General features: G+C 42.7%; 1 pseudogene; it reads right to left on the bottom strand.

The window, feature by feature from the left end:
• Positions 1-9476: 9476 nt before the first annotated feature.
• On the bottom strand, positions 9477-10773 carry LOC148507941 (syncytin-2-like; annotated as a pseudogene).
• Between the last annotated feature and the right edge of the window lie 4981 nt (positions 10774-15754).

Below are 15754 nucleotides of genomic sequence, written 5' to 3'. Positions count from 1 at the left end.
TCCATGCAACTTCGAAACAGGGGGTTCTGGGTGGTGAATGGGTGGGTGGGTGTAGTAGCTGGAGGCTTTTCCGCCACTAAATCAAACTCCTTTTTAAAATACAATTTTCAGCCCATCTTTAAGAAAATCATTAAGGTCGTTTTGCTAAACCCCATAGAACTGTTTAAAATCATTAACTTAAGACTTAAGGGCTGATCGTGAGTTGGATGGATCTCTGTGGCATGGATGCGAGTGGTGAGTTTCAGCATCTATGCCTATGGTCATCCTACCAAACGTGGCCGGTTTGCGAGCGCACGGAATCGCCTTGTCTTGTGGGAATGCAACTCTGGGCCATGCGCACGGGGGAAGGAATGCCTGTTTCTGGCGGATTTCTTGCCCCTAACATGGGGCTGTGCATGTGCCAATACTAGTGATGGCGGTTGCAGAGGCTGGCGTAAGATCAATGGGCGGCACGCTCTCAGCTTGCAGACACATGAACCCCTCGCATTAACGTAGGGTAGTAAATGATTCTTCTGCCGGCTGCCCGCAGCTGGAGCCACTTTTTACGTGAGACGCAGAGTCAGCCCCTTAATTGAAATTCCTATACTGTTTTTTTCCGAACATTAAGAGGTTGTTGTTCACTTTTGGCAAAATTAAACTTCATTCTTTATTTCTTTGGGATTTTTTTTTAAATATCCATCTCAAAGTTTTCACTTGGTGCTCCTTCCAGTGGCCAGGTTAGAAAGGTAGTATACGCACACATAGGGACTGGTGCAGGGTTGACCATACATGTGCTGAGTGTTCTCTCAGTGCCCATGCTCTGATACTAAGCGCACACTAGTGAGGGCTAATCCAGAGCCTCGGACTCTGAAATCAGGCAGAGATTCGCATTTATTTACGGACACATAAAGGGCCCTGATTCACAGGCGGACACGACTGGATCTTTTGCCGAAGCTGGGACTGCATCTTTATGCTAATTGTCGGTGCTGATGGTCTTCCTACTGAGACGTCTACCGTTCTTGTTTCTGCAACGCACCACCAGTCGCACCGCTGAAGATAGCACCAGCCTGTGGAGGCGCAGGTTCCCCATCTGAACATGGCCTCCTGTGTAAGCGCGGCTGCATCTTTAGACCGTGAGACATCCGCCTCTGGCTAGCCAGACCCCCTGTTACCACCCAGAAATGCAAATCACTCTGCATCCAAATTCGTTCTGCGCCTCAGTCGCTTTACGTATAACACTTAATCAGGCCCAATTTCTTTCAGAATGTTTTTTTTTTGCCTACTTCCATCACTGCTCTCACTATCCTGCATCCTCCTCTTAATTACTTGGCGTCTTATGATGCGTGACCTTTACACAGAAAACACTCAGTCACCATAATTGTCTTTTGGTGGCTCTGAATAAAATAACATTCGTTACGTGACCAGTGATAGGTCATACAATAAATAGCAGTAGGACATTTTTTTTTTAGATTGAATTCATTACATTTGGGATGTAATTCATTAAGACATTAAGCATAGCCATAAATTGAATCCATTGACTAATGAAACATTCAAAAGAAACAATGAATTAAGCAGTTGCATCCACAAGATGCTTTTATGACAAGTACATTTTGAAGTGTTATCATAATAGGCAATATGGTACTTAGGATAAGAAGAATTATACAAGACATCAATACATCCTCATCAATATGTCACCATCTCATCTTGTGTAGAGATGGGGATTTGCAGCACAATGTTTTGTGCATTATTTCCAATTCAAGCACCTGACATCTATTGTGAAGACTGTGACATTGGTATTGTAATGACTGCACTACAGGAATCGCCATTCATAATGACAGAAGCGCATGTAGATGGTTAAGAAACATGATCATGTACGATTGTCACTGAATGTGTCTAGAAATTACTTTAGTTTAGCACCGGTGCGTCTAAACTGTCCACCAAGCACATGTAAGGTCCACTGTGTTCATTGAGTTAAATTTTTCCATGTTCTCCTAAAATACTCGGTTTAGCCTCATTCATGACTTAAATGAATCATGAGCGTTAGTGGACATGAGTCTTTATGACATGTGCCAACTCTTTATCTCATTTCAATATTCTCACTCGCTAAAATGAAAACTGTTTTTTGCACTGCTCCACAGAACCGGGAACTCATTCTCACTAAGAAATCCTATGTTAAGTCCTTAATATGCACCCAGTCAACCAACTTCTGCTGCCTCTTTTGCCAACATCAACTTGCTTCTTTGGACATTTCTTAATTTGCTGCTCCCAACATTTCCAGCTGCTTTGAAGCCAGAATTTGCACTTTCCATCAAGAAAGCTATGTCTGGATGCCAGCACTCCAAAGCCACCTTTTTCTCCAGTCCACAAACCACCTTTTTTCTCTCCCATTATTGAACAATGTGTCTGCATACTCCAATATTCCCCTTCCTCTCCACCTGTATCTCGGGACGCATTCATTCATTCTCAACACCTCTACTTTTTCACCCGAATGCCTGTCTGCTCAACTCTTCATCCTGAGCCCCTCCACTGCAACTTTCAGTCCTTAGCTTTACTCCATAAATTCAGTACCTAATTCGGCTATGCTGTCTACTGTACCTTTAAACCGCTGAAAAATCCCTTTGTCTCTCTGGACAATATCAAGCCTCTTAAACATTATCTTTACTCTGAATGCTGCAACATCAAAATATCTGGTCTTCCCTCAACAGATCTTCCTCTGTCACCATTGCACTTTCATTCATTTGCGCCCTATAACTATCAGAATCCAAGTGAAACTATTGACACTCACATTAAAGCTTCTCCTCAACCCACCTCTTTCATGCATCCTGCCTCCGAGACTTCCTCCTTACTGCTTGTCACTTACAGAGAAAACACTGCCCTGCCTGAGCAGACTCATTCCCAACATCCAACTTTTCAATCACTCTCTAATAATCCTCATATTCACTGTAGCAATAGAGAGACTTTGTCTTGAAACAGGAGACTGGCTGGAGTGACCTCTTTAGGTCTGCAAGAGAGTGCACCTTGGGCCCAAGAGGTGAATGTAAAAAGTAGCGGAACAAAGGAGACCCAAGGTTAGTTATTGGCATCCCGGCAGTAACAGAGTTCTAAGCCATGTGATCAAGAGGCATAGTTGGAAGGCTTGTGTAGCTCCCAGATGCAGCATACTATTCATTAGTAACACTTTTGGGGCTAGAGGAAAGACATGTAGGTAAGGGAGAGGATCTTTCACGTGACAATGCTGTGAAGGAGGAGGGCATATTTCTGCACCTGGTGGTTTAAATAATATGCAGGCAGCTGTGAAGCATTGGCTTCAGCATCAGACAATCCATTCAGTAGTTTCTTTACTCATCCCCTTTGGTGGACCCCATCATGGTCGTGAACAATACTGCAGAATCTCATTGTTTTTAGGGGTAAAAGCCGGCAGACTCTGGTTGTATTATCTGGTGTGGCCAAAGTTATATATATATATATATATATATATATATATATATATATACTTTGCGGGAAAGCTTGCAGCTCATCATAATAAGTATGCTAAGAAAAATATATGGGGCCAAATGTAATAGGGTGAGAGTTTAAAATTTTTTAGTTTTCTCGCACTTTTTAAATTCGGCCAATGTAATGGAGTCTGAGAACAGGCAAACTCACGTGTTTTTCAGTCTCAAAAAATTCTCAACTCTTATCCAGATGTTTTCCCATTTTGAAGATGCAACTTGACCAATGTAATAGTGTTTACTGCTAAACTCTCACATTTTCTAAACTCTTACCCTATTACATTTGGCCCATGGAGGCACAAGTATATGGATATATTTTCTTTTCTTCTCCTGGAACGTTTTAACTCTAGATTGTTGAGGAAAGAGAGCCAAGGGGGATAGAAAGCATTATACAATGATCTCTAGGGTTAAAGATTGGTCCTAGGCTTTTGTTATTTTGGATATTGAGATTGAGAAAAGAGACTGGATGATTACGCAGCTATATTTAGGTACTGTAAATGATCATTATCAGTAGTGCTTTTGGAGTCCAAGTCTGGCCGTGAGAGTTGCATGCAAGAGTTGTGGTTGGGATAGTCTGAATATTTGTCAGTAGATGCTGCTGGGATTTTCTACAAAGGGTTGACAATGGCCTTTCCCATGATCTTCTAGCACTTTAGGATGGGTTTATATTGGCTGGGTTATATAGAGGAGCATGTTGACAAATTCAATGATGGCTAATGTAAGTGCTGTCTCTCTTTCAACTTTAGACGTTAATGTTCAGGATGTGGTGAGGGTCATCAGTTTGCAAAGTGTTTCAAAAGGGGAATGGATGGTTTAGGAGATTCCCATATGTGGCAGCATTTCCTACAAATTGGGGAAGTCCAGATTGCGTGCAAATCTATTTAGCGGATGGATCTTGTGTGATTTAGCACTGTCCAATCTCTATAGCTAAGCACATACCTCTACAAGCCGCTCAGAGCTGTACACATTTCAGTCACATCTCCACTTGTGTCTCTACGAGCATAACTAGATGGTAATGGAGCGTCCGCATATGGGCTAGGTTGAGTCAGGGCGTGTAGTGAATGTGCAGGTGGAATTACATACGTGCAGGGTTGTGAAGAAATCCATCTGATTGTAAAAGGCAACTTGAAAAGGGGTTTCTGAGTCCCTTACAGGGATCCTAAGGGTTTGTGTCATAATCAGTTAGGGATTATGCAGAGAAAGTTACTGATACACTGGTGAAATAGGTAGTTGTGGGGCAATTTGGTGATCCAACAGGACATGAACTTAAAAAAAAGTCCACAGAATTTCAGGTTGACTCACCATGTGTCATTACCCAAGAGCGATGGGTTTGTCTTAAAATGTCCTTGGTGTTCCTAGTTGTGCAGAACATTACAGTTCAGTTTGCAGACATTATTAAAATGGAAATTAAGGTGTGTTTAAAAACTTCTGACTTTTAAAAATTTGGTGAATGGAATTTACCAATTCCAAATGATGCAGGTGGACTTTCTGACGTTTTGTACATATATATATATATATATATATATATATATATATACATATATATATATTAATAGGGCACAACTTTTGTAATCAGATTACTGACCTACTGTACATTTCATACATTGAAACGGACATTAAAGGTGAGAATGTGTTTTGTTTATAATAGGGCTCAGTGTATATTTGCCCATTAGGCTGTGCTAGAGACCTCCGTCCTTTGCGCAGTACGGATTTGCCAGGCAGTAAATCGCTTTGCTAATGGCATTTACGTGCCCTGGTTAGCCACATTCCTGTCCCATCTCTTTGTGAAGGTTACACTGTATCAGCGGTATTGAGAAGCAGGTTAATTTCTATGCACCATTAAGTAAAATTATTCCTGACATTTATGATATCTACTCTGATGATGACCTTACAATTGCCTTTCATGGCTGTGTGTACAGATAAACACGGCACTTATATATACAGGCCAGTTTCAATATTATTAGTTCCTTTAAAAAATAAAAAACAAGAAAGGACATCACACAAAGCTTAAAGGGGAAATCATTTCCTACAAATTGGGGAAGTCCAGATTGCGTGCAAATCTATTTAGTGGATGGATCTTGTGTGATTTAGCACTGTCCAATCTCTATAGCTAAGCACATACCTCTACAAGCCGCTCAGAGCTGTACACATTTCAGTCACATCTCCACTTGTGTCTCTACGAGCATAACTAGATGGTAATGGAGCGTCCGCATATGGGCTAGGTTGAGTCAGGGCGTGTAGTGAATGTGCAGGTGGAATTACATACGTGCAGGGTTGTGAAGAAATCCATCTGATTGTAATTGGATTCCTTGCACTAGACTGGTGCAAGTGGGCACTGATCACGGTTATGGCTATGAAACCAAGCATATCGATGGGGACAGTGCAGCTCGGCATACGGGTGTATGCCTGCATTTACTTCTGTGCACACAGTGTGAGGCCAGTGGCGGCCAACTTGAATTCAACTCTGAACTGACCCAAAAATTCTATAACATCTTGTAATTTTGGTCACCTCCACCTGTCTCCTGGCATTTGAGTAGTAGTTCAAATGCCTACATTATGTGATCTCTGCGCCCCTTATGTGTGAAAAAAGGATACAATGTATGAAATAGAATTTGTTGACCCAATAATCCTCTAATTGAGGAGTTCTCAATTTTATTTTTTGGCAAGTACCATATAGCAACAATGGGAATAGGTCAAGAACCGCTTTGCAGAAGGTACTGTATGTATTTATAAACATGTAAACATTTGTGACATTCATTCCACATAACACATTGCCCATTCACATAGCTGTCATTGCCCCCTCCACATTGTTACCACTGCCCCCTCCACAGACCTCTCTGCCCATCAACATTCTTCTCTCTGCCTCCTCCACAGACCTATCTCTGGGCCTAATTCAGCAAGGATCGCTATTCTGCTTATACGCTCGCAACGCAGTTACTAATATCAGTGGTGATATGCAAATTGCTAATATTAGCGATGATATGCAAATGTTTGCATTCGCATTGTGATCACAGCCCAACATAAGTACGCCCACTTCCCCTTACTCACATCCATATACTTTGGCAACATAGCGAAATAATTGGTAACATTGAGTAACAACGGACCCATACACACAGGTAAGGCGGGTCAGACCTCACTCAGGAATTGCTAATTTCAGCGCACGCTATGAGGCCTCAGTCTGCGTATGGTATCACAGCGGCTAATTTATGCACACCCAAGCAATGCCGTTCCAGCGCATTGACACGCCTGCATTCGCCTGACCACCCCTGTCACAACCCACAAATGGCACTGCCTGTCAATCACTCTGCGATGGGTCTGCATGGTCACTATGATCGCAGTCCCGATTGCAGTGGCCAGTGGGTGCACGCGCACTGCGATGCATGTGCAGTATGCAACAATCGGCTGATTGCGTGCGTATAAGCAACTGCGATCCTTGCTGAATCCGGCCCTCTGTCCCTTCCACAGGCTAAAAGTTTGTTCTCTCTCCAGCCTCAAGCCCCTCTGTCTCTCTCCAGCCTAATGCCTCTATGACTCTCTTCAGTCCCAAGCCCCTGTCTCTTTCCAGCCATATGCCACCCTGTCTCTCTCTGTATCCTCAAGCATCCTGTCTTTCTCCAGCTTCATGTCTTCTTGTCTCTCTCCATCCTCATGCCCTTCAGCCTTATAACCACCCTCTTTATCCTGCCTCATGCCACCCTGTCTCCTTCCAGCTTCATGTCCCCCTGTATCTCTCCAGTCTAATGCTCATGTGCCACCAAGCTTTCATGATTGTACCATGGGTGGTACGCATGATAATATTCCAATGCTGCAGGAGGTGTCTTGTGTACATAGATGCCTCCTGCAGGCTTCTCTGATCTGATGTTACAGTACGTCCTAGGACGTAGCATCTGCGTGAACGTCGTCATCTGTATAACCCTCAGGTTACTCAGATTCACTCTGCTGAAGCGAGTGAAGCTGCATCCAAGGATGCAGCCACTGGCTTCAGCATACACAGAAAATGGGACCAAGATGCCCACATTTTCTGTAATGCTGCCTGTTGCCACCCCCAAAAACCAGCAGCATGTCAATCATTCTGCAGCATTTAGTGCACTGCAGCCCCAGGATTGCACATGTTCAGATCCAAAAACATCAGAAATGTACGTAAACCATAGAGTTTGAGGCCCCTCCATACTGCAGAAATTTACGTAAACCATAGAGTTTGAGGCCCCTCCATACTGCAGAAATGTACGTAAACCATAGAGTTTGAGGCCCCGCCATACTGCAGAAATGTACGTAAACCATAGAGTTTGAGGCCCCTCCATACTACAGAAATGTACGTAAACCATAGAGTTTGAGGCCCCTCCATACTGCAGAAATGTACTAGCACTTGTGAAAACACTTTGGGGCCAATACCGAGTTGGAACAAAATGGGCATACAGATGTGTCCTCTGTAAATGCGATTTGTTATATATGTATTTAAAAACCTTACTTATTGTAAAAAGGAAAGAAATAATACACATGAATTCAGATTCTAAAATAAATGAAAATGCTTTACTTAAAAAACAGTATCTTAATTATACATGAAGTTTTGTAAATGCAGACTTACAACAGAAAGACACAAATTATCCCAGCAGCAGGGGAAAAATAATTATTTGCAATGCCTAGCATGGATCTACAAGACAACTCAACAGCCAGCCAGCTTTGGTTATACCAACGTATAAGCACCCCCGACTCCCGAGACCTGCTCCCAGTCCTGTATTCTAGCTGCGTATATATCCCCCCTCCTGTCTCCCTCTCATACTTTATACCATCATATGTTGAAATTTATTAATATTCAAAATGGCGAATATTAATTAAATTAGTATTCATACGTGCTAAAGTTTTCGTGCTAAAGTTTTAATTGGTTAAAATGTCCCAACCATAATATAATATATTATCTTCCTGTTCTGTTCAACTGTAGCTACTAATTCTTGCTTCTTGCGGGCCAAGGTCATCTTGATAAGCTCTCTTATTTATAAAGTCTGAGATTTGTCTGCTATTCTGCACACGCTGAAACTGACATAGATATACACCTACAGTACAAGCATTTCTATTGCTTGAACCATAAAAAAACATGGCGGCCTCATCAGTTCTAACTTATCCAAATCTCCGCAGTTAATCACAGCTGCTTAGAAATAAACACTAATCTGTATATACTTTTTAATACATTATATAATATACCTTTGGATAAAACATTAAATAAAATACCTGGTGCAACAGAGACTCATTTATTTACTTTGGAGAGGGGAGGGTAGGCCTCAATCCTCTCCAGGGCTGAGCCCATTCGACAAATGCGACCCAGCTGCACCTCACACAACTATACTAATACTGACTTTTATCTCAAACATTTTTTTATATATTCTACATTGCAATATAGGGAAAGATAGATGAACATAAACATATAACATATGCATATATTCCTGATTTCCTGAAGGAATATGTATGACCACATATTCCTGTGTTATCAGGGCCTGATTCAGAGCCGGACGCTCTGATAAGAGCGCCCGCTCTGAATCAGGGCCCTCCTACCTCTTATTGGAGCGGCCAAAAAGATGGTCGCGATTGTTAAGACCGTCGCGACCATCGGGCTTGCAACGAGACCCTGCGGTAGGGTCTCGCTGCTGCAAGCCCAGGAGTGCTTTTGGCTCTATCAGAGCCAAAAGCACTCCCACTGACATCACTAGTGATGTCAGTGAGGTCGGCCCCAGACGGTAGGCGTTCCCATGGGAACGCCTCCGTCTGGGCAGCAACGCCCCCGGCACGCCCACCAAAGGGGGCGTTCTGTCACTCAACATCGACAGCACGCCCCCTTTGGTGCAAGACCCATAGCGACTGCTTGGCCGTCGCTACTCGGGTCTCGCGCATGCGCACGACGGAGCTCCCTCTGTCGTGCGCATGCGCACTAGGGCACCATCGACCCGCTTGCGAGCGCTCAGTGCTTGCGAGCGGGTCAGAATCAGGCCCTCAGTTCCATCCTAATGAACTTCGTCAAGAGAGTTCATATTTCTCATAAATTGCATCGTCTGATCTCTTCTTAACACATTGGAAAATCTTCTTGAAACATTTCACTAATATTTAGAAAATCAACAACATTATCATGACAAAAATTATTAAACTTCCCAGTGTGTGCATCATGTTGTTTAACCAATTTCCAACCCATGCACACAATGTGCTGGGATTCAACCAGGTGAAACAACTGTTGGGAACCACACCTTCACGTTTATTTCATTCAGCAAATTAATTTTTAACCTGGGTCATTTAATTTAACCTTTCTTTTATTATTTCTTCCGCATTAGAAGAATTTGTAATGTAGGTGCAACACTGCAACCCGTACACCGTCTGTAATGTCACACAATATCCTGAAGTTGCAGCTGTAAAATAATCCAACACCATTCTGTGTTGCATTAATTCCGTTTTTATTGCTTGAAGCTCTCTTCCCACGAATCTAAAAGTACTGTCATATATGTCTGTGATATTATTTATTAAATCTCCCAGTTCCTGTATCATTCTTTGATTTGCAGTTATTCCCCATGTACCAAATGTTATTATGTTACCAAATCCTAAACCAACTTTGTAACCCTGCGACAGTGTAAAAAGGTGCCTATACTTCTCATGTACTGCTTGTATTTCTCTATTTACCATTTTTACTTTTCCCGGGAGCGATTGTTGCATATATGTTTCTTTCAGGTCCTCATGTTTTATTACCACTGCATCAGGTAATAATGTTCCTATAAAACATATTCCAAAGGAGTTTACCGGTAACCATTTATAAGCCCTTTGTCCACACACGTAATATAACCCTTGTGGTAGCGTCCATGGTCTATTAGACAATATGTTTGAAAAAGCATCATACGGAACATTACAATGAGTACGCTTTCCATTCATACCTTCTTTCTTTTTCCTGAGCACACTCCACGGTACGATGATTACATGTATTATTGTACCCCAACACTCCTTCTGCCATTACACATTTCACCAATTCATTCACACATTCTTCATTATTAGGCTTTGTGTATTTAATCACTTCCAAAAGAGCCTTTCCCCAATCACATTTAGTTTTAAAAGGTCCTTCTTGTAAGATTGTGTTACACACACTGGTTCCCAAATAGGTCCCTTCAGCTCCCTCTTCCCATACCGTCTTATTAATACATGTGATGTTGCCCTGGTCATGCCTTTGATACTTTGTTAATTTTAAACCCATGGAGCCATTAACCTTATAAGGTTCAAGTGTGTGAGTTCCACATAGCGAAATGTTTGTTTGATTTGAGTGCAATGGGATAGCCATTAACCCAACATTCCCTGAATGGTATGGTAGGTGACTACATTCCCAACAATTAGTTAACCTTATTGTTTTCCTATCAACTCATGATAGGTGTCCAGGGAGGAAGTGTCAGCTTGTATAAAGGTACTGTCTCTACACCATTGTATACACTTTGTTTCTGGATTTAGACCACAATATTCACATATACACCTTGGAATTGGAGACAAACCACACTTTTTCCCTTCCATAATGGCTCTTCTTTTCCGATATTTTGCCAGATGTATCTTATCCCAGGTTATGGTATTTGCATTTTTATTTACCTGTACTTTGTTACCTTTATGCATTTTCCTTTCAACCATTTAAACATTTTTTACCTCTGTCTTTTGACCATCCTCTGATCCGTACCTATACCTGGGAGTATCAGTGGTAAAATGAGTGTGTACGTTTGTTATGACCATCAGTACCCTATCCCTTACAAGCATGGATTTTAAAACAGAAGTGGAGTCCTCCACTATGACCCTGGCAGTACCCCTGGGATAACTCTCCACAACGTCCTCGTCGACCACCAATCCTTGACATCCCCTATGCACTATAAAAAATAAAACATTTAAAAATGCAACAAAAATAACTGTCCCAATCAGTGAATGCATTGAGGCTTGTTCACACATAGCCATCTTTCTTTTTCTTTGACCACAACCCGCAGAAACATCACTGAGGATATTTCCCGATTCTGTGAACCTTATCTTGGTCTGAACTATGGCTTTGTTCAGGCCCATCAACAAATAAGTTCATTAAATTTAAATCACAGTCAATGTCTTCATCTGTGTCTTCTTTTGCTTTAACTAACCTCACCGCCTGGTCGGAAACCTTCTTGCAGTGAGGTGCATGAATCCAATTGTCCTTTTCAGCCACTCTTAAGGATGTCGAGGTTGATAGCAGAACCTGGAACGGGCCTTGCCATTGATCTACGAGACAATCAGAACGTAAAAAATTTCTCACCATTATATAGTCTCCAGCCTGGACTTCATGGCAAGGTCCCTCTGGGAGTACTTTCATAAGCTTTCCTTGCTTTTCTTGTATATCTTCAGATGCTGTAAGAATTGTATAACTTTGGACCTCAATCAGAGCCGCTCGCAAACTGCAAGCGCTCGCTCTGAATGAGGGCGGCCGCATCTAAAAAATTATCCGGCCTCCTGGCCGCTCGCTAGGCTGTGGGTTACCACCCACAGCCTTAACGAGTGGCCAGGATGATGGTCGCAATGGTCAAGACCATCGCGACCATCGGGGCTTGCGATGAGACCCTTGAGGTAGGGTCTCGTCTGCCGCAAGCCCCAGAGAGCTTTCGGCTCTAATAGAGCCGGAAGCTCTCCCACTGACATCACTGGTGATGTCAGTGGGACCGCTCACAAACGGTAGGTGTTCGCTTGGGAATGCCTCCGTTTGTAAAGCCACCCCCCCACCACGCCTACAAAACGGGTCGAGCTGTTGATCAACATCAACAGCCACCCCTTTTGTAGTGAGCCACGGAGTGAGAGAATTTCTCGCTTGCTCCGGGGCTTGCGCGTGCGCACAGCCAAACATCGACCCGCTTGCAAGCGCTCAGGCGCTTGCGAGCGGGTCTGAATGAGATCCATAGTCCATAGTTAAATCATATGACAATGACAAGTCTGCTGCTGGACTTACAATGACGTTAGGCAGTTTTACAAAGAGTATCTGATAATGTGACAAGTTAAGTGGTCGCTTTGGAGTGGTGCGGATGCTATACAAAACCAGAGGTAAAGCCTCCAGCCAACTCATGGCAGTCTGCACCAGCTTAGCTAACTTGTTTTTAATAGTCATATTAACTCTTTCTATTCGCCCTGACGCCTGGGGTTAATACGGTGAGTGTAAGCTACTTTTTATACCCATATATTGACACATTGCTTGGAATACCTTCCCTGTAAAATGTGTACCTCTGTCGCTCTCAATAACACATGGGATACCATACCGGGACACAAATTGTACCAATTTCTTTGTTATGAATGATGCAGTACATGAAACAGCAGGAAATGCTTCTACCCAACCTGAAAACATATCTGTTATAGTCAAGATATATTGGAAATTTCTTACTTTAGGCATTTGAATAAAATCAATCTGCAATCTCTGAAACGGACCAGTGAAGGGAGGAATATGAGATGGTTCCGTGGGAATAGATTTTCCCTTTTTTGCTTCATATGGCACGATATAGCGATTGGGTACTTTCCCATTTTTCTTTATTGCAAAATAATTTGTATAAAGGTACAGATTAAAGTAGCACATTTTAAGAAAAATCACAAGGCGTGGCTAAGTCGCAGAGTGCATGGCATGCCAAATTGGCCTTATGGCTAGACTTTAGGAAAGGTGTATGTGGACACATCTGTACATTACTCAAAATAAATGTGCACAGGCAAATAGCATAATGTAACACATTTGCAGAGCTGTACCATCTAGAGATGGGCACGCCTCTTCATCGGCAGCATATGCGTCTCGTTTACTACATCATGACTGTGCATTTGCACCTACCCGGTAGCAAGTGCAGAAGATATTCTTCCTAACAGGTGTATATGCACATCAATGGTGGTGTGCAAGGGGTGCTCTTGTGTGAACATGCCTTTATTAAACACTATCTACATGAGAATGCTCCTTTTAATTAAAATTAGATTTCAGGAGCTGTCCGGTGCTGATTTCACGCAATAAACAGTAGCATCAGATATCAGGGAATATGTATCAAGGTTTGGAGAGAGTTACAAAGGAGTATTTGCCTAAAGCAACCAATCAGCTTCTGTCATTTAAAATGTGCTAGATAAATGTCAGGAGCTGCTTTGAGCAAGTTCTCCATTTTATCTCTCTCCAATGCTTGATACATCTCCCCTGAAATCTGATGCTAGAATTTATTGAGTGTGAACAGCACTGGACAGCTCCTGAAATCTAAGGCTGGGTACACACTGGGCCTGATTCAGACACGGAAGCTCTGAAAGAGCACTCGCTCCGAATCAGGGTGTTTTTTTTTGGCCGGCCTCCTGGCCGCTCGCATAGCCGTGGGTGACCACCCAAAGCTATTGCGAGCAGCCAGGATGATGGACACGATGGTCAAGACCATCGCAGCCATTGCGGCTTGCGACGAGACCCTTGTGGTAGGGTCTCGTGGCCGCAAGCCCCAGAGAGCTTCTGGCGCTAATAGAGCCGGAAGCTCTCCCACTGACATCACTGGTGAAACGGTAGGCATTCGCATGGGAACGCCTCCGTTTGTGAAGCCACCCCCCGCCACACCTACAAAATGGGGCGAGCTGTCGATCAACATCGACAGCCGCCCATATTGTAGTGAGCCACGGAGCAAGAGAATTTCTCTCTCACTCCGGGGCTTGCGCACGCGCAGTGCGACTGCTGCGCGTGCGCAGAACACACCATCGACCCGCTTGCGAGCGCTCAAGCGCTTGCGAGCGGGTCTGAATCAGGCCCACTGAGCGATGTGTACCCAGCTGATATGTCGGCCTGGATCATGGGTACACATCAGAATGAGGTAATGAACGACAGAACAACACCTCGTTCCGTCCTTCATTACCTGCAATGGGGCCGCATGTGATATTGTCCGGTTGGACATGCAGCATGACCGACCAGACGATGTCGCAAGTGACCATACACACTGAGCGCTGGGGCCCATATTGCATTCCAATTTGGCCGGAATCTAAATATTGTGCCAACATCGTCTCAGTGTGTACCCAGCTTAATTTGCAGTGCTGATCACACCCTATAAATATTAGCATAATATTTCAGGAGCTGTCCAGTGCTGGTCCCACCCTATAAACATTAATATCAAACCCTGATCACACCCTATAAACATTAGAATCAAATTTCAGGAACTGTCCAGTGCTGATCCTACCCTATAAACCAGGGGTGTTGAACTACAAATCCCAGCATGCCTTGCACCAGTTTTAGCATGGCCAAATAGCAAAACTGTGGCAAGGCATGCTTGTATGTATAGTTCTAAAACAGTTGGGAGGCCGCTTATTGCACACCCCTACTATAAATATTAGCATCAGATTTCAGGAGCTGTTCAGTGCTGATCCCACCCTATACACATAAGCATCAGATTTCAGGAGCTGTCCAGTGCTGATCCCACCTTATAAACATTAGCATCAGATTTCAAGAGCTGTCCAGTACTGATCGTACCCAATAATAATAAATAAACAGTTTTCTTAGGACTTATCTCTTCGTAATTCCTGGGATGTTATTTTGTACAAATGTTTCAATGGTCAGTTTCTCTGTGTAGAGCTTGCTTAACTCACTTGTGAAATAAATAGTTAGTAGCCATAAGGAAAGTACTGTATGCTTTTAAAAGGTTCTAAATGGCTGATTTGTGCGGGTATTTTTACATAAAAAAGGAAATAATGTAAAAAGATGTAGAATATTTTTTAATTACACTGAAATTAAAGAGAAAATGCAAAAAAAGTGGAAAAAATATATTTTTGGGGTAATATGAGTCGACTTTAAAAAATGTAAATAAAATGATAGCAAGCAATTATTTTTCGTTGAAATAAATACTTTCATTAAATTTGGGGTGCATTATTGAGCTTAAAAGCTTATTTCGGGGTAATATGAGGCTATACATTTTTATTTTTTCACCCCAAACATGGCATATAATTATCAGCCCAATTAAGCTAATTGAAAAATTCCAAATGCCTAATTAGTCATTGGGGGGGGGGTTCTCTGATGAGTTCTGAAATAAGTCCCGACATTTTTACCCTAATATAAAGATTTTATCTACCTTTTCACCTGCTCAAGGGGGTGTGAAGAAATCCGGGTGAATTTACTCTGAAAAAGAAATGTGAGTTTGGATTTGAATTGCAAATGTAAGTCGCAATGTGAATTTGCAGTGAATTTGCCTTGCGGAACCAAGCTCGCGCGCTTCAGAATGCTCTCAACAGCTTGCAGTATTGAAGGAGATAAGTGCTCTGATCATGTGGGAGGTGATGAGGATCATGTATAA

Source organism: Taudactylus pleione, unplaced genomic scaffold (genome assembly GCF_031769625.1).
Source record: "Taudactylus pleione unplaced genomic scaffold, aTauple2 ptg000378l, whole genome shotgun sequence".
In the NCBI taxonomy this organism is placed as follows: Eukaryota; Metazoa; Chordata; class Amphibia; order Anura; family Myobatrachidae; genus Taudactylus; species Taudactylus pleione.
Note: the sequence above shows the minus strand (reverse complement) of the source record. Positions and strands in the feature narration are given on the sequence as shown.